Source organism: Sus scrofa, chromosome 18 (genome assembly GCF_054392235.1).
Source record: "Sus scrofa isolate SSC_HxYL_T2T_F1_AM1 chromosome 18, Sscrofa_HxYL_maternal_Yorkshire_Landrace_v2.0, whole genome shotgun sequence".
NCBI lineage: Eukaryota > Metazoa > Chordata > Mammalia > Artiodactyla > Suidae > Sus > Sus scrofa.
Window position 1 is genome coordinate 32,117,306 of NC_139400.1, and position 19,591 is coordinate 32,136,896.

At 36.5% G+C, this 19,591-nt stretch overlaps 2 long non-coding RNA genes across 3 annotated transcripts in view; one reads left to right on the top strand and one right to left on the bottom strand.

Annotated features, from left to right (window-relative positions):
• LOC102164498 (uncharacterized) overlaps positions 1 to 18,100 on the top strand; it is a 137,123-nt gene extending 119,023 nt beyond the window's left edge. The window contains exons 6-7 of one of the 2 annotated variants that reach the window (XR_014834369.1): positions 5,036 to 5,175; positions 15,843 to 18,100. This is a non-coding gene — a long non-coding RNA (uncharacterized LOC102164498). Of the gene's footprint in view, positions 1 to 5,035; positions 9,498 to 15,842 lie in introns of those variants that run through there. The other variant, XR_014834368.1, reaches the window with a different exon arrangement.
• LOC110257515 (uncharacterized) overlaps positions 1 to 19,591 on the bottom strand; it is a 302,560-nt gene that overhangs the window by 64,610 nt on the left and 218,359 nt on the right. The window lies entirely within an intron of this gene.

The window sequence follows — 19,591 nt, forward strand, 5'->3', positions numbered from 1 at the left end:
GCTTAATGATAAGAAATGCAAATGCAGGCAGAGTCCCATTTTTACTCTGATGTGTCTCCGCCTGCATTTGCATTTGGTTTTGCCTCTGATGGGGGGAACCGTGACTCACTCAATCATCTACCAGCTGACACCTCCTCACCAGGGCTCCCCAAGCTGCGTGTACAGAGGACAAGGCCCATTGCCCACTGTGCATCACCAAGTGTCCTGTTCCAAACCTGGGATGGATAACAAGTTTCAAGAGGTTCTTTTTTTTTTGGCTTTTTGGCTTTTTGGCTTTTTGGCTTTTTGCTATTTCTTGGGCCGCTCCCGCGGCATATGGAGGTTCCCAGGCTAGGGGTCGAATCGGAGCTGTAGCCACCGGCCTACGCCAGAGCCACAGCAACGTGGGATCCGAGCCACGTCTGCAACCTACACCACAGCTCACGGCAATGCCGGATCTTCAACCCACTGAGCAAGGGCAGGGACCGAACCCCAACCTCATGGTTCCTAGTCGGATTCGTTAACCACTGCGCCACGACGGGAACTCCCTCAAGAGGTTCTTTACCTCCTCTTACCTAAGGCTTCACCTAACTTCAACTTCTCCCTTCAATTTTTGGTTCTGATGTCAAATCAGCCAACCAATTAAGCAACCTTGGGGGGGGGGGGAAGTTCAATGAAAAGAGTAAAAGGAACACAATTCCTCTCTAAAGAGCAGGCACTCCATACTCTTTCCTCTGGGTACTACTTGGCATTGTGTCACAGCGCTTCTTAAACTTAAGCTCAACTGAGGATCTTGTTGAAATTCAGATTCAGATGTGACTTCTCTCAAGGGGGGCTGAAATTCTGCATTTCCGACAAGCACCCAGATGATGCCAGTGCCCCTCACCTTGAGTATCAAGTTCTAAGGTCATGTGAGGAAAATGCTTCAGACTATATTTACCAAATGCAGGGAAGAGAGGAAAAGGGGTCCTTAAAAGAGGGAGTCCCAGGTGCTGTTCAGAGAACCCATCACTCTGACGTGGAAGTGGCCAGCTTCTCCTGAATCCTGTGGCTGCATGGCTTTCTGGGTTTTGACAAATATCTCAACTCGTTCGGGAGTGAAGTAAAAGGCCAAAAGGAGGTATGATTTCCTTGTCATTCCTCCATAGATTTTTTTCATCCAAATAGTTGGTGGAAACTTTTTAAGGAGACAAATTCATATGACCCAGAAAAACCACTGAACAGCATCTTGATGTGGGGACCCAGGTTTGAGTATGTTTCCTTGGCCAAGAGGTGATTCTAATACCTTCTTCTGGTGAGGAATTGTACCCCTGAACAGCAATTGTACCCCTAACAAATATACATCTGGCTTAATATAATGAGGGTCTATTCATATGAGAGCCCATGTTAACACGTTATTGCTAGGTCTGGGGGTAATCTTAGTACACAGGAAAATCTTTTTTAATGGATATATTCTTGCCAATATTTGGAAAAACGTGATTATCATATGTTACAGATACATAAAACTTTTTCATTGTATTTATAATGTTAAGTATACATGATACATAATTTAACACGTTTATTTAAAAATGAGTTTAATAAAAAATGCAACAATTTTTTTTAAATGACATGAGTAATTGTAACTAGAAGTGTCTAGAGAATAGGATTCTTTCCTAGGTTCCTAATATTTGAATAGTTCTCAGAAGTCTACAGTTTATTTCTACGTATACTACCAAATTTATTCCTGCAACAGCCTGATAAAAAATACTATTATTTTCTCTTTTATAGATGAGGAACCTGAGATAAATAATTTAAGTATTTGTCCAAAGTCACAAAATTACTAAGAGGCAAAGCTAGGATTTAAACAATCAGATACTTATTCATAACCTCTGTGACATACCGGAAGTTTTTAAATCAGTGTAAGAATTCAAGTTATTGAAAACTGTCTTTCATTTTAAACACTTAAATGTTTGACTTATAGATTTGTCTTAATCATAAAGAAAATTTAACGCCCTTTGTCCTTCTGGAATTATATTTTGCATCCTCTGTTCTCCATGCAAAAGCCAGATTGAGAATTGAGAAGCAGAAGGAGATAAATCCAGAATATAATAAATAGAAACCATTTCACTGGTAACATGTTCTGGTATTCTCTTTTAGAAGAAGAGATTTGAAAAGAGTTATTGCCATCTGTAATAAAAATTGTTTCAATTACAAAAAAAAATTTAAATAACTTATGGAGCAAATTTTACTCTGAACTATGAAAAAGTTTTGTTTTGTTTTTAAAAGAAGGATGTGGGAGTTCCCACTGTGGTGCTGTAGGTTAAGAATCCAGCATTGTCCCTGCATCAGCTCGGGTAGCTGGAGAGAGTAATTACCTTTTCCCTATGAAGTAATCTTTTTTTTTTTTTTTTGCCTTTTCTAGGGCCGCTCCCGCGGCATATGGAGGTTCCCAGGCTAGGGGTCCAATCGGAGCCACAGCCACTGGCCTACGCCAGAGCCACAGCAACGCGGGATCCGAGCCTCCTCTGCAACCTACACCACAGCTCATGGCAACGCCAGATCCTTAACCCACTGAGCAAGGGCAGGGATCGAACCCGAAACCTCATGGTTCCTAGTTTGTTTCATTAACCAGTGAGCCACGAGGGAACTCCAGCTATGAAGTAATCTTGATGTTACTGAAGAAAGCTGCATTCCACTGGACTGCACGGGAGGGGAAAAATATACTCACATTTAACTCACAGCCCCAGACATTTTTCCTCTTAAAATTTATTTGTGTAGTTATAAAATTCTTTAGCAGTTGAACGCAGTTCCTCTTAGCCCAACAGCTGTCTCTGGCATTCTCTTCTCTATGAAGCCAATGTTTATTTCTACCAGAAGACTCTAAATCACAAGTGGTTTGACACTTCTAGTTTATCTTCTTTCGCTGCAAAGGTTAATTTAATGCTTTCTCTGCCACATTTTAGAAATAGTTCTAAGAGTAGCAGTTACATAAAAGGGAAAAGGTTCGGTATGTGACATTCTGCTCATGGGTCCCTAGGCCATCACAAGGTTTGCCCTCAACAGCCAGTTCTAAGCCTTTGTCTCATGCAGAAATGTGTTGCCTCATCACCTCTGTGGTACATCCATCTGCAGCCCAGATCCCCTTCCACATTCAAAACTCTCATCCCCCAGCAGATGTGTGTTGGAGGGGGAGGGCTCACCTCTGAGTCTTTTCTGGAACGTTCCCTGACAGAAGTGAGTTGTCTCATTGAAGGTTTCACCTACAGTATAGACATGGGAGATACAGAGCCCAACCCCTTTGCCTCTGTTTGGACAGCTGACGGTCCCTCTCACAACCAAGTTCTCCATGGGAACAGAGAGGCTACTGCTGCAAATGTATCTCAGTTAAACGTCTCCCTGTGCCCAATCCTGTTTTCTCACAAACATTGTTTCTAAGAACACTCCTCAGTGAAGCTCCTGCATGCAGACTTCGGAGACTCAGGGTCCCCACCTGCACACCCCCCATGCCCTAGAACACTTGTCCTCATTCCAGAAACAGTGTTCCCTTTATGTGTAAGTGCAAAATATTCATTCACCAAATATTTTTCAAGTTTCCACTGTGTCAGCCATAGGATTAATTGCTGGGGAGATGATGGTAAATTAAACAGATGTGGCACTCGACTATGAGGATTATATTCTGGTGATGCGTATAAGCAAAGAAACAGGTATTTACAATAAATTGTAATAATAGGCTACAAAAGGAGAAATCCAAGAAGGGAGAGTCCTATACATTATCGTGGAGATAGGGAAGAGTATCTGAGAGCAGGGCTCTCTCGCTGAGCTAAAATTTAAGTAGGATGACCTACGCTGCAGGCAGCAGGTATACTCCAGGTGGAGAAAACACTAGGGTTTGAGAGCCTCAGTCTGAGTCACTGCAAGAACTTTAGTGTAGCTGGAATTTAGAGGGAAAAATGTGGGAGTGGCAGGCGTAAGAGCCATATTAAAATGTTCCGATGAAGTTTTTCAAGCCTATTTTAAAAGCTCCATTGAGGTATCATAAATATAGTAAACTACGTATATTTAATGTACAAAATCTGATAAATTCCAGTAGGCACACACATCATCATCACAAACAAGACACTGAACACATCTGTCACAGCCACACATTTCCTCGTGCCCCTCTGTAAACCTTTCTCCAGCTCTCCCCAGTCTTGTAAACACTGGTATATTTTTGCCACTATAGACTGCATTTTGCATAATATTATATAAATGAAATCACATAGGCTATTACATTTTTGTCTGACTTCTTTCACAGCATCACTATTTTTCAATTCATTCATGTCATTCATTATCAATGTTTTATTCCTTTTTACTGTTGAGTGATATTCCAAGATATGGATGTACCACAGCTTGTTTATCCATTCACTGTAAGTGGGCATTTCAGTCAAGCAAAGTAGCTATGACCATTCATGTACAAGACTTTGTGTGATAAATGCTTTTGTTTCCCATAGGTAAATACCCAGAGTAGAATGACAGGGCTATAATGGAATGTGTATATTTTAGTTGGTACAAAACTGCCAAAATATTTTTCTTTTCTTTTTTTTTTTTTTTGTCTTTTCTAGGGCCACACCCATGGCACATGGAGGTTCCCAGGCTAGGGGTCCAATCAGAGCTGTAGCCACCAGCCTATACCACAGTCACAGCAATGCGAGATCTGAGCCTCATCTGCGACCTACACCACAGCTCATGGCAATGCCGGATCCTTAACCCACTGAGCAGGGATCGAACCCGCAACCTCATGGTTCCCAGTCAGATTTGTTAACCACTGAGCCACCCCGGGAACTCCCAAAATATTTTTCAAAGGTTGTACCGTTATGCCATCCCACAAGCAGTGGGAACTGTAAAGAAAACACCTTGTCCCATGTCTGAGTTGGCATTATCTGGAATTGGCGGGGATTCCCCCCCCCCATAAGCCACACTATGCTACGGCTTATGTTACTCGCTATCTACCTGTTTCTCCTCTCTTGGGAAGAACCTCTTTCCTCTCTCCAAGGTACCTCATAGCTTTCCTGACTTTCCTCATTGTCTTTACTATCAGAAACTGCTCACAAGAAGAGAAATGAATGACTGATAATGTAGTTATCCCGCAGCAGTACAGCAATATAGATGAGTAATAATGACAAGGAAAATGAAAACAGCCATGACTGAAAGACTGAACTAGGAAAATACAACGACCAGGTAATTTTCTTCTGTAATTATCTTATTTCCACTTACTATCCCCTGGAAACAGATTCCGAGTTCTACATTCCTTGATCTATACCATCTTTCCACTGTAGGAAAGGTCTTCTACAAGGAAGTTCTCAGTAAATGCTGGCTGACTGACAGACACGGAGTGACTGAGAAGCAGTGTTTAAAATCTCTAACCTCTACTTTTGCTTCTATAAAATTATTTTTAACTACTTCAACCCACCTTGTTTTTGGGAAACCTAACACATGCACAATATAAAACCTTGTTCCTGGCATCTGAAAAAAATCTTACAGCAGTAACAGCCTCCAGCCCAATTCCCTGCCCTAGAAGGCAAAGCTTTTAATATTATTAAGCTAACCTGGTTAGAGTAGGGAGAAGCTACTTAAAACACTAACATCAAACTGGTGAGAGTTTTCACAGTTAATTGGCAGCTTTTTTTTTTTTTTTTTTTTTTACCTAAGAAAGAATATATATATATGCATCATGTTAGGTACAAGGATGAAACCAAACTTAGGCAAAATATTTTGCCCATTTATCGTCTATGCCATTTTTAGAGCTTTTAGCATCTCTGAGTAAGTCTCTCAGATTTGGCAATGCCCACCTTTTCCCAGAGCCTCATGTCTCTTTCAAGTCAAGATTATCTCTCTCCCTGGTCTAACCAGTGATACATCCATTCCAGTGAGCTGATGAGCAGTAGTAGCAAAGGATGCCACTTCTGTGGCCTTAGGTTAAACCGTGCAAGTGGAATGCCGCATAGATTGTTCTGTAAGTTAACGTCTGAATCCTTCCGAGAAACAGTAGTAGTTCTATTTTTTAATTTTTTAAAAATATAGGTGATTTACGGTGTTGTGCCAATTTCTGCTATACAGCAAAGGGAGCCAGAAATATATATTCTTCTCCATCATGGTCTATCCCAGGAGACTGGATATAGTTTCCTGTGCTACACAGCTGGGACCCTGTTCTTTAACAGTGTTCTATTTGAAGCATGGCATGAAGCACTTCACAAGATTACTAAATTCATTTCCACAAAAACTCTGTGAGTTAGGTAGCTCAGAAAAACTGAAACTTAAATAGTAAGTCCAGCAATATAGATCTAAAAGGAGCAGAGTAGGTCTGGGGACCGAGGCTATGACCTCTATGCCCTATTTATAACTGGCAGGAGTTCATGTCTGGGAAAACAGCTTTGGGTGTGATTCTGTGTTCTAGCTGCTTCACACAAATCACCTCACCTCCAAGTCAAATGTCTATCTAATCCAATTGTAACCCTCCTCACTAAATATTAGAAACTTCTTCCTCTTGCTGTGTCACCCAACCTTTTCACTGTATCTTGGTTAAAACTCAGAAGTAAAACTTCAGCATAACCTATTTCAAATTTGGTACACCTTACTCCATAAGATATTTAGAACCATTTTGTAAAGTAAAAGCAAATATTTATACAAATTAATGGTGATCCTAATTTTATTTCATGGAGTAAAATGTTTAATGTTATCTGTCTCTTACTAACAAAAAATAAAACTACATGGCAGTTGCCAGACTGATTAGATTTTGGCGGTATACAATTTTCAGCATACAGGGAACGCTATATTATGGTAGCTAATAAGCTTGATTGAATTAGGTCTGATATTTACATTTGAATACTCCTCACTAAATATTGGAAATTCATTCCTTTTAAAAAAATTGATGTTCTCTCCTTTCTAAATAAGAAATTCAAGAAAAAATTATAGGGTGAAGAATAGGATGAGATCAGATGTCAATAATTTCTCTGATAAACAGAAAAATTGAAGAGGTCTAGTCAATTTAGTTTAAGAAAACATTGTTGATTGCCTCTTCTTTGCTAGACACTGTGCTATTCTTGAATTGCAAATAAAAAAATGCCTTTACCCTTGGAAATTAATTATCTCACTCAGAAATACTTTTACATCATAAAATATAGGAGTGGTATCACAATTTTTCTATTTATTTTGTTGTAGCTTAGAATGGGTAATCTCAGTTAACTGACTTCACTGAGCTAAACCATTTTCAACAATTCCTTTACAGAAAATGATTCTGAAATGAGCAGTTTTCCATAATTTCAGAGAGTGATTTAGGTGGAAATCATCCATTACCATTAATAGAATTTATATAACTCAATTTTACTGCCACTAAAAGGTCACCTCTGAAAGGCTTTTATTAATGTTATTTCCTTTTAAAGAAGTTGTTTCTGTCAAAAATAATAAGCTATAGAATTCAAAAGCGATCATTCACTACTTTAATCTGAATTCATTATTTTTAATATCTTTATACTTTTGCTCCACTAAATTTATACACACACACACATATATATATATGTGTATATATATATATATTCACCTTTTAACTGTAGAAACTGCCTGCCAAGTGACGTAATTAAGGGCATATATATTGTGTTTACATATAAGATATATAATCTCCCAATTTGGGACAGTCGTAGGTGACGTTTTCTTGTTGATTCCTATAAAAACTGTACTTTTAACTGTAGAGGCTGCCTACCAAGTGAGGTAATTAAAGGCATAAACTCCCTTTGAAGATGGGATATTTTCCATTGAATTGTCTTCAAATGAATGATCGATGGTGTCTTCTCTTTGAAGAACAGAAGGCAACCTAGAAGCTTTATCCCAGATTCTCTCAGTGATTGATAATCTCCAGTGGTGTTTTGTCAAGCAAACCAAGGCATAATGAGAGTAACAGAATAAGCGCTTAAGCTTGAACAGAGCCCAGCCTGCCAGTTCTCGGTTAGGAAGGCATCTATTAGCAACCTTTCATCATCCCAACCCTCTACAGTCAAATTGACTTCTGGTGTCTGAAATAGTAGGCGGCCTCTTTGGCTAACTCAGAGTCATTGTATCTTGGTTCTTTTTGGGGAAACTACCTGTATAAACAGGCCAGGATAATGAGTAAACACCAACCAACCAACTTTCCTTTACAGTTCCATGCTCATTCCCAGGCACAGAGCCCCGCCTTATTCTGACAAAAGACAGGCTGATTTGGACTGTGCCTCACTAAGGAAATGGCCACCTGACACTAGTTTAAAGAAGTGATAAATCTCCAAAGTTTTACAGTCTCTCTCTCCCTCTCACTCACACACACACACACAGAGCCTGGGTTTTCTTCCTACTGGAGGCACTCTGAAAACCAGAATCACAGTGTGCACGGTTATTAACCAATTGCATGTAACTGCCAGAAAGTTGAAATTGCACCTCAGTGTTTGCGGCCGGCAGGATTTCTCCTGGCAACCCGTGGCTGTTTTAAGTGCAGACAGAATGGAGCTGCACAGCCAGCTCTCTCCACATGGGGTAGGGAAAGGCTGTGCAGAGGTAGATGCAGGATACAAGTGCTTCAGGAAATGACTTCTAGCGCTAGCTCTTCTTTTTTGTATCAACATCTAATTTACATAGAAAATCAAATACCTAGGAATGAATTAGATGCTCACAGAACAAAAAAAGATTCATGAACAATGTCAATGATTAGGAGCTCTGAAGTATTATGAAGGGCAATCCATAAGTATATGATTTTTGGAGGAAAATAAATGTACATAATGCATGATAATTAAAGAAGAGTGTTTAAAGGCAGTATGTATATATTGTTTGTTTAGTTTTGTGGTGCAAAACCCAGGCCCCAAAATACAGCTGGCATGTCTGTCTTTCTCACATTTCTACAAGTGGACTGGGGTCTCTCTGCTTCCAGCTAGAATCTGTGGGTGGACCCAAGCTGGAAGGCACAGTTACCTGAGGCATCTTCTCCTGACAGAAGTCAGAAGCCTCTAGATGGGTGGGTACAAGTGGGAGATGCCTCTTAAAGCCTTGGGTTAGGACTGGTACCCAATCACTTCTTCCCACATTCTTCTGGTAAAGCAAGTTCCTTGGCCAAGCCCACCTCTGAAGGGATAGAGATGTTTGCTTCTCTTGGGGAAAGAGAATAAAGTTGGGGGAAAGAAAATGACTATTTGCTGAATGATGAGCTAATCTGACAATTTTTTTTTTTCTCACAGTTTGGAAAATGTCAATAATTTAAAAAGACATGGGTGTTCCCGTCGTGGCGCAGTGGTTAACGAATCCGACTAGGAACCATGAGGTTGCGGGTTCGGTCCCTGCCCTTGCTCAGTGGGTTAAGGATCCGGCATTGCCGTGAGCTGCGGTGTAGGTTGCAGACGTGGCTTGGATCCTGCATTGCTGTGGCTCTGGCATAGGCCGGAGGCTACAGCTCCGATTGGATCCCTAGCCTGGGAACCTCCATATGCCGCGGGAGCAGCCCAAAGAAATGGCAAAAAGACAAAAAAAAATAAATAAATACAAAAAATAAAAAGACAAAAATCACTGGCTAACCCATCATTCTGAGATCATCAGTGTTAATCTTTAGTGTATATCCTTACTGTCTTTTATTTACAGGCACAGAGTGGAATGAGTGGAGGAAGGCATTAATGAAAGATTTGTGGGGAGAAGGGAAGGGTTCCCAGCAAAGGGAAAAGGGAAAGACTGGAGAAGTTTAACAGACTGGCATATTAAATCAGACTGCCTATGTTTTTATGCCTATCTCACTCACTCTATAACTGTGGGTTCATTAATTAGCCCCTCTAAGCCCCAGTTTTAATCTGTAAAATGGGCTAACAGTTGTATCTACTTCATGATGTAACATGAAGATTAAATGAGTTATTGAATGCAAATAGAATATAACCTGCAAAATGATAAATGCTCAGGAAAAATTAGCCCCTACCCATGAATATAATGTGTCAGGGTTTAAGACACATCATCTTTAAGAATTGGCCTATTCATCTTATGTGCATTATCTGTATTGTTTTCTCATGACAACCCAAGGATTTCTGTTCCTGCCTGAATCATAATTAGAAGATTCAAAGAGAATACTGGCATAATGCAAGAAAGGTCTGAATGCTTATTTGCTCTAGGTAGAGCCTTCTAGAGCCTAAATTAGTCATCTTGTACTTCCTTAAATAAATTTTGCATCCTCATGCACATTTTAATTAACATCTAAGAGTTCCCATAACTAATTTAAATAGATATTCTGGCTTTTGATTTAAAAAATAGGATTATAATACCCTTTTAAATATCTAGTGCAATTTAAATATAATGATTCAAAATAATCCATCTACAGTTTCCTCCTTAACATTTAGGAATTTTAAATCTTTTGCTTTCATTCTCTCTTGAATTAGTATTTCCATTCCTTTTTTTTTTTTTTTTTTTTGACTACACCCACCGCATGTAGAAATTACTGGGCTTGGGATCAAACCCCTTACCACAGTAGTGACAATGCCAAATCCTTAAGCACTAGGCCACCAGGGAACTCCCTCCATTCAATTTTTTTTAGCCATAAAATTTTATCTTAATATCATTTACTTTTCATTCTTGAAACACTTTGACTGATAATCCTACCTTTATTCTTTGCGAAGAAAAAAAAATATCAAAAGTGAAAATTTTTCTTTGGACAGTTATAAACATTAAATTTTTTCTGGCTTGAGTCATTACTATTATTACTGTACATCATAACTATAGCATTGATATTTCTATATAATTATTGAATACCAAGAGTAGAATTTGATTAGAAATATATCTCTTATTGAGATTAGTGGCATTTTTTTTCCAATTAGTTATCTCTGCAAGTGTGTAAACAACTACTGAAATGGGACAGTCCTGCATGAATTATATTCTAAGTTGGTTTGTTTTTATAGAAGTGAACACAGAGAAATTATTTTTGAAGAAATCAGTAGAGGGGAATGGAAGTTTGATTTCTTTTTTATAGATGTCTCACTCAAGTCCTTAAATGACAAAAATCACAATGATCTACCCTCAAAAATTATTTTTAATTATAGCTGGTTGAACACATTTTAGGGCCAAAATCTCAGCAGCCAATAACACCAAAAATTATTTTTAGCCATTTTAAATTAAATCCCATTTCAAATTGGCAAAGAACTGGAAAGCACCTGACTTGAAAAATGATTTGTTGCCCTGTCATTATAGTCCACGCTTTCTCAATATCTAAGTTAAAAAAAAAAAATTACGAACACATACCAAATGGCTATAAATTATACCTTTTATACTCTTATAATAAATTATACTCTTTTATTATAAATTTTATAATAAATTATGTTTTTATTATAAATTATATTCTTTTATTTAGATGTGTATTATTATCCCAATATGACCAAAAGGGTTAGAAAAAAAATCAAAATATTATTTTATTACACTCTTCTAGTTCAATATTTTTGTCTTAAATTCCTTTTTATCTTATTACATGCTTTAAATATATTCTTATTAATACTTTGGAAATTGCAGGATTAACCTATTAAGTTTATGGAGAAAGCCTGCCCTATAACCCAATCAGCAAAGTGTCCCTACGCTAATCAGACTTACTTCCTGACTTTTCTGTCAGAAAAAATGTGCCTTCATGTTTCAGTTCAAACTTAGTAATACACTTTTCAAGTGTTATTATAAAAATCCTTGAGGAAATAAATTATATATAAAGAGACTGCCAAAAGCAGTCATGAGGATTAAAATGATGTCAGTCCCAAGTAATGAATGTATTATGGAAGTAATAAACCAGTACACTATTTCTTATTACTTAATTTGTAATATTTCAGTGACATGTTTAGTTATAAACTATAAGTTCTTCATAAAGCAGGAGGGACAGTGTAAGACTTGGTGATCCTTCAGCACCTATGAGGATTTATCAGTTAGCTAACCGTACAATATTGTTGCAGAACAACCAAGCAGGTCACAGCGGTGTCCTCTGACAATACTCACTGATTTCTCACGGTTACTTCCACCGTCAGCTGATCTAGGCTAGCCTGGACTGGGTTGCTCTTCTTTTCTTACCGAGGCTCCTTAATTTGCCTGGGAGGGAGTCAGCTGATCTTGGCTGGGCTCAGAGGGGCTCAGCTTTTCTGCACAGGTCTCTTACTGTTTATCTAAGATGAGGAGGTGTGGGCATGTCCTTCACAAGGTGATGGCACAATCAAAAAAAGAACAAGTGTTTCCAAACACTTAAGCCTCTTGTGGTTTAGGCTAGAAAGTGACATATTGTTTCTCAATTTATTGGCCAAAGCAGGTCATGAGGCTAAACCTGGTAGTGGGAAATCACGCTGGCTTACAGGAAAAGAACACAGTACAGTGCAGGTTTACATGCATGGATACAGGAAGGGATGGAGAATGGCTGCCATCCAGACTAATGCAGTCGACAACTGCCTGGGTAATGAACTTTGGACTTTGGCTTTTGGAAGTAATTAAATGTGAATTGAATATATATATATATATATATATATATATATATATATCAGACATAATTCAATTGAGTTCATTAGCAACCATGCTCTAGCATTTCCTTTATGAGAAAGAGAAAATCCTATACTGCTAAAATCTAATGAATCTGGCAACTGGCATGTAGTTTTATTTTCTGTTAGTAGGAGACAGAAAAGATCAAACATTTTATAACATAAAATTAGGATCACCAATAATTGTTACAAATATCTCCCTTTACTTAACAAAATGGTTCTAAATAGCTTATGGAGTAAGGTGTACCAAGTTTGAAATAAATTATGTTGAAGTTTTACCTCTTGAGTTTAACCGAGATACATTGTTGGGTGCTGTGAAAAAATGTTCCAGCTACATTTAAAAGAATGAACATCATTCATCTATACTACTTTAGCTATTCGAAAGTTATTTTCTTTCCAACTAAATAATATGTCTTAGAGATGAGATTTGAAGAGTGGGAAAAAATTGCTTACATTTAAGTAAGTGCTGGTTTTGTACTTATTTATTACTGATGGCTTCTTCGCTTTGCTCTTGGTATTTTCTCTCTAAATAGGGATGCATCCTTTGAAAGTGGTGGGAGAATAAGAAGCAAGTTCTTAAATAATTGTCTTCAGTCTATCATATATCTGCATTCTGAGCATGAGTCAAAATAATGATTTCTTACAGAAACACATGGAAGATAGGGATAGACCTGGTGTACTGTGACTTTAAAATGACATTTAAAATTATCAATCATGTCTCCAGTCATGTATTTTATGTTTCTCTACTCAAAGTAATTCTGTGTGCTTTTTTTTCCTCCTAGGTGAATTTTGGGATCATTCTGCCAAGTTCAAACATTATCTTTTAAGATAGGGCTTGGAATGCCCCATCTTTTAAGAATGGTTTATATGTATAGATTGTCTTGAGGGAGCTATCACAACTTGGCAACATTATTTCCTATACAGGATTATGACATCCACATATTTATTTATTAAGGAGTTATTAATATTCATAAGCTAAGCCGTGCATCCTACCCATAAGTCCTTTGCATTTCTTTCTTAGGTTTTGATTTGATATTCCTATTTCTTCTCCTGGGAATGAAAATTGTTTTTAATTATAATTACTGACTTTTTTTTTTTTTTGGAAGGAAAGGAGCTCAGAACTCATATTTTCTGGATTGTTAGTATTTAAATGGATGGCCTCAGGATTTTTGCATTCAGGGAGATTTAATTAATGTTTAATAAAGTAAACATTAATTTAATTATACTTTTCAGATGCATGTATAAGTTTTATCTTTATTTATTAGATACTTTTAAATGACATTCAAACTTTGAAAGTTTTTCACTCCTGAATTTGCACAATCTTTAGTTTGGAAGGTCTCTGCTTTGTACTTATTGTTGGTTATAATAAACCATTTAGAATTCAAAAATCTAAGCTCATTCTCTAAATAAAGTATATATAGATACAATTAAGTATTTTAGCTGGTTGCTGTCTCACTGAAGTATAATTCTTTTTGCCCATCTTGTAAAGATATTTTTAGCAATTCACAATAAGAAAAAATGTTCTGAACAAGCATTCTTTCGAAATTTCCAAGGAATACAGAAAGAGTTTATGGTTCTATTCTTTTCCTTCAAAGACTTCTCTTCTACAATCACAATAAAATATGTCATGGGCATATGTTTTGATGTGCCTGAAAAATAGATTTATAACCTCTAGTTAGAATAGGGAAAATTTATATATTTGATGTGGCTCTAACTATAAAAGTATATGGGCAATTTATGCAACTTTAATACAGAGATACAAATGACAAAATTTTGCTTTAATTTTCTTGCAGAAAAATATATGTTGTTTTAAATTATTTTTAGTTCAAAGACTGATGGAATAAGTAATTGTTCAAAAAATATTGTCAATCCTTCTCTGAAGTCAACCACAATAACACAGCAAAAGAAGTATAACCCATTACCAGTGTCATTAGCAGTCACCTTCCTCAGTGCCTGCTGAAAATTGATGGCAAAATAGAGAATGACTCCTTTAATTTGCTCACATTCATCTTGAAAGTCAAAAGAACGAATGGACTATTTTCAGAAGATGGGAAGAGGCAATTTATCTTTGTTCACACTGGACAAAATATCTCTGCCCATCAGACCCCATATATAAAGTAAATAGAAATAAGAGAAGGGGATGGGGGGATGACAATATTGGGGGAAGGGAGCAGTAAAAAGATAATAAGCTTTTAATAAAGGATGACACAATATTAGAGACAGGATTTGTAAAAGGAGAAATCATGGTAAGACTGAGAAGAAAAATCAACAGAAATAATAAGAGAATAGAATAAAAAGACATATTGCAGTAAACTGGAGACAAATATAGTCATGGTAAAAGGGAATCTGTGTAACTTCAAAGAAAAAAGAAATAGGATATGATTACGGTTTAAAATTCTGAACCACTGATGTTATAACTGATAACCCCTAGAATAACATAAATATCTACAAGTCCATACTGATATAAATTGACTAAGAAAATAAGAAAGAACAGCTTTTTCTATTGAAGAATTTCAGTTAATAAATGTTGAAAGAATAAGAGAAAAAGAAAATGCCCATTATGCAAATGGCAAAATAATAATTATTGTAGGCATGATCTACCAATGGATGCTAAACTTAGTGCATGAAACTTTAAGGGGGGCACTTCATATTTGAAGAGCCTCAAATATTTTCCCAAAGATATTTATTAGTTACAAGTGGGCAAAGAGTTACAGGGGAGACACTCAAGACCCTCAGACAGGATGTTAGCCAAGTAATCACTAGTAATTGTCACTAGTGATTATTATTACCCTCTGATATGCACCGGGAAGGGCACAGAATCACTTCTGTGATCTTTCTAAACATGTATACACCCACGAAATAGCAGCAGACAAAAACCAAATGAGATAAGAGCTATTTTGTAAATTAATTGTCCAATACTCTTCAAAAGTACAACATCCTGAAGACTGAAGAAAGGTAACCCATTGAAGGAGACTAAGGAGACAGGACAATTAAGTGCAATGTGGGATCTTGGACCAGATCCATAAAGTAAAAAGACCACTATGGAAAACCTGGAGATATGTGAATAAGGTCTGTATTCTAATTAATAGTAATGTACCAAAGTTAATTTCCTGGTTCTGATTTTCTGCTGTGGTTATGTAAGATCTTAACATTAGGGGGCGCTAGGTGAAGGCTATAGGGAAGTTACTATTTTGCAACATTTTCTGATGTCTTAAATTATTTCAAAATGAAAGCTAAAAAAATTCTGGCCTCTAGAAAACATTTTAGACAAGACTTCCATTGTAAGAAGAATGTCCTGATGCATTTATTTGTGTCTGGCTTTTGATGTCTCTTGATATATCAAGTGGTATTTTTCTTCAGTATCTGCATCCTTTATGTGAGTGACTACACACTATTTCTTCATGGGTGATAGATAGCTGGACACTAGAATTATCAGCTCCAACCAAGATTCTGGATTCCAGGCTGGTCAATGTGACAAAGACCTGAAGAGCTACAACCTTTGGTGACTGTGGCCTTGGGCAATTACCAAGCAGTAGCAATTATAATAGACTCATGTGAAGGGCATTTGCCTATTCTCCTGGTACCAAATAGTTCTGGATCACTATTATATAATTGGGGTGATGAGAAGAGAATAGCCTCAAATTCACTTAAATTCCCATGAAATGGCTGGATAGAGTTTTGAATTTGATTTGATTTAATTTGATTTAAAGAAAACACTAGGATATTTCTTGCTTCTTCAAGATTGTGGATTAAGATTTATACGCACTACTTCTCCTAAATCTTCTGTTAATTGTTAAATAAATAAAAGTACCCTGTTGTTTTTTGGAATAACATGTAAAGCAGAGGTTCTCTGACTTGATATTTCTAAATCTCTCTGTTCCAGCCTTTGGAAAAACCCCTACTATTGATTATTTGACTCATGTACCTGTAAAATATGATTTCGCCATCCAGTTTTTGAGATAAGGAAGAATGAGCAATTTTCATAATGAGTTTCCATTTCTGTAACTTTGAGGTATAAACTGGTGGGCTTTATGGCAGTGGATTCAGAGAAGGTACCTGACAGGCTCCTCAACAGGGCATGAAACATTTCAGTAACCATTCTCTCTGCTTAGCAACCAGATGAATATCTCTCTCTTGTTTGGTTTAGACAAGCAAGCAAACTGCTAATTTACAGGGGACTTTGATTTTCACTTGATTCTACTAAAGTTCAGAAAAGAAGTTCCCAGGGTTACACTCCATCACTACCAATTTCTTTTTCTCCATGGTGTGTGAGTACATTTCAGAGAAGGGAGAAGAGCTTGATAGATGGTTTATCCAGAAAATAAATAACACAGTGTTTGCCAACTGCCGCTGTCTTTTATGCCTGGGTAACCTGGATTTGCATTAGAATCCAGCCACAGTTTAACAGCATAATTTATGGTACTTCCAAAAGACCTGCCTTTTTTTTTTTTTTTTTTTCCCCTTTAATTCCCTGGACTGATTATCTAAGTTCATCCTTCCTGCTACATTAGTGATTTAGAGGTTTCTATTTCCCTCTTGAAATTGTCAGTTTAAGAATTGATAGTATCCAACGTAAATATTGTACCCAAAGTAAATATTCTTTAAATCATCACAACTAGTTTATGACGACATTTTTCCTGGCTTACATGGCTCATGGGACTTCAAAGCCAGACAAACTTTGATTCTCTGATCAGCACTTGGAAGCTTCCACCAGCTAGAAAATTAGGGTTATATGTTTGTCCTCTGAGCTTTAAAATGTAGTATCTAACACTGGGTTAGAACACAGGTTGTCAGCAACTTAAAAGGAAAAGATTGAAGACTTGACCACAAAAGTTTCTGATAAGTAAATTAAGTGTATCAATACATATACGATAGTTTGTCAATCAGAATAAAAGCCCAGCTATCTCAGAGAAAGACTATTAAAAGTTTGACTTATCTAACCTTCCTTCTTATGATTCCATGATCTCCAAGCACATCTATGATTTCCATTTTGGTTTGTCTTCAGTTCTTCATTTATTTATTCGATCTATAGAACGAACAGCCTAGCAAAAGAAAATGTATTGGTTGTCCTGGATTTTCACGTCTCATGACCACGACTTTTCTTGGTAAATAAATAAAATGGCTACCAATTAACTTTTGCTAAAGTGCTTAAGAGTAGGGAGTGTTATGGTGAATATTTTCAGAATGTATATACAGTTATACACCTGATTTTTTTTTTATTAATAATTTGGCTTTCTAGAATTGGCCACAGTGAAATGTGAATCTGTTATGGCCACCTCTGAGAACTGAAAGAGGAAGTCTTTGGGGTCTTCAAAGCGACGATGAGCCCCAGCTGCCCTAATCTCAAATCATAACATTGTATTACATGAGTTTATTCTTTTACCAATTTGTATGGAGTACCATCTCACTGTTATATACTAGCTGTGTGACTTTAGACAAGTTGCTTAGACTTCTTTAAGCCAATTTTCCATAATCTTAAATGAAGCTAATAATTTGTACCTTGTAAAGTTGTTGTTTGGACTAATTATAAATCTTAGAAAATGTATGGCACATATATTTGGGTACACAAAGTATGTAATAAGTATTAACAAAATTAAAATATAATAAGTTCAATGTAATTAATGTTCTTATAATGAAATCTATCACCTTACACTTCCTTTGTGGTGAGGACAAATCTAAGGGCAAACCTCAGAAAGTCTACATCCGAAGATCAAGAATATATCTTAATTGCTTTGTGGAAGTTTTATTCCCCAAACCTCAACACTGAAAGCAATTTTATTGGTTATCTGGTCCAATCTCATCACAAAGAAATCCTTACTAGAACTTTATCTAGATTCTTAAAAACTTTTTAGCGATTGAGAACTGACCTTTTTATAAGACCCATCCCCATCCTAATTTTGAAAAAAACTACCCATGAAGCTGAAATGTGTGTCTTTTTAACATCTGTCTTTTGGTTCTCTTTGCTTCTAAATAACAAATGATTCAAAAAAGTCCTCCTTAAAAACTCCTATCATTTTTTGGTTATTTTTTTCCATGTTGAACATCCCAAATTCCCTCAAACATTTTTCATGTTTCATAATTTCTAGGTTTTATTTTTACCATCTTTTAAATGCGAGATGAGGCTTCTCCTCCCAAACATAATAGTCCATTAATTCACAATGAATTTATGGCAGTGAATATTGGAAAAATGGGACTGTTGCATTCTTTAATCTAAATACTGCCCTCCCACCAGAGTGACTTAACAAATTGATGTTTATTACCTTGTTTTAGCATCCAATCACAATTTTTTGTTCACACTGAGCTTACAGACAACCAAAATCTTTTTTTTACAATAATTTCTGTCAGAATAGATCTTCTCTAAGTACAGTATCTGAGCATAATATTTTAACCCTGATTATAGACCTTCATAGGTATAAATATCACCTCAATTTTTCATCTAATATTTATTTCAGATTTATTCAGACATAGCTGTGATACTCATATATTATCCAACAATTCATAACATATGAAACAAAATAGAGCAGTTGATCTGAAAACCACTGAGGTATGTAATGGGCTTGAATTTAAATAATTTTTAGATATTCCTCTAGGTAGAAATCTGAAGAGAGGTAAAACATAAATATTTACTAAGATATATTTATTAGTTTTCTTATACATAGTTTAGAATGGCCCTGTAATATAAAATGTAGGTGCATTTCAGGAGGAATATTTAATTAATCATGACCAAAGATCAAAGAGTTTCACTGCAAGAGTGCACCCAAAATTAAACTAATGAAGGAGACACTGGTAGAATAAATGAGAAGAAAATATTCTATAACGCCTGACATGGATGATAGGTTCAAAGGTTAATCAAGAGGACCTAATTAGGTAAGCAAAAGGATGTCTTTGTGGTTGAAAAAGAAATACTATCTTTTGCATTAATGGAAGACACAAGAGTAAGAATGCCAAAATTAAAAAAAAAAAAAAGCTTTCTAGAAGAAAGGATTTTTTAATCCAGATAAAAATATGATGCATATGGATAGTATTGGTTATATTTTGTGTTGGTAAATTGCTGCATGAATAGAAATAATTATGTGTAAATGACTAAAAAGCTAGTGCTAAATTGGAGA